Raw genomic sequence first — 722 nt, 5'->3', positions numbered from 1 at the left:
TACATTCCCACCAACAGTGAAGGAGGGTTCCCTTTTCACCACATCCCCACCAACACTTATCACTTTTTATATTCTTAATCTTTGCCATTCTGACAGGGGTTAGGTGGTATCTCATTGTGGTTTTTATCTGCATCTCCCTTATGATGAGGGATGTTGAGTTTTTCCTCATATGCTTTTTGGCTGTTCTTATGTCTTCCTTAGAGAGATTTTTGTTCAGCTCATTTTCCCATCTTTTAATTGGGCTAATCATTTTTTTTCTCACATAAGGCACTTGAGTTCCCTATGTATTCTGGTTATCAGTCCCTTGTCTGAGGCATATCTAACAAAAATATTTTCCCATTCTGAGGGTTGTTGGTTCACACTTGATCCTGTGTCTTTGGCCATGTAGAAACTTCTTAATCTGATGTAATCCCATTCATCTATTCTTGAGATTATTGACTGTGCTCTGGGGGTTTTATTTAAGATGTCTTTACCTACCCCACTGTCTTCCAGAGTTCTCCCCATGTTTTCCAGCAGCAGTTTTATAGGTTGAGGTCTTAGGTTTAGACCCTTGATCCACTTTGAGTTGATTTTTGTCAATGGTGAGAGGTAGGGGTTCAGATTCATCTTTCTGCAGGTGGATATCCAGTTTTTCCAGCACCATTTACTAAAGAAGTTTGCTTTTCCCCACTGGATTGACTGGTATCCTTTGTAAAAAATCAGTTGGCTGGGGACCAGCAGGT

At 40.3% G+C, this 722-nt stretch overlaps 1 pseudogene; it reads left to right on the top strand.

Moving 5' to 3' along the window:
• Positions 1 to 722, top strand: part of LOC102481285 (spermine synthase pseudogene) — a 5,741-nt pseudogene that overhangs the window by 4,262 nt on the left and 757 nt on the right.

The sequence above is a fragment of the Tupaia chinensis genome, unplaced genomic scaffold (assembly GCF_000334495.1).
Source record: "Tupaia chinensis unplaced genomic scaffold, TupChi_1.0 Scaffold000421_1, whole genome shotgun sequence".
In the NCBI taxonomy this organism is placed as follows: Eukaryota; Metazoa; Chordata; class Mammalia; order Scandentia; family Tupaiidae; genus Tupaia; species Tupaia belangeri.
Note: the sequence above shows the minus strand (reverse complement) of the source record. Positions and strands in the feature narration are given on the sequence as shown.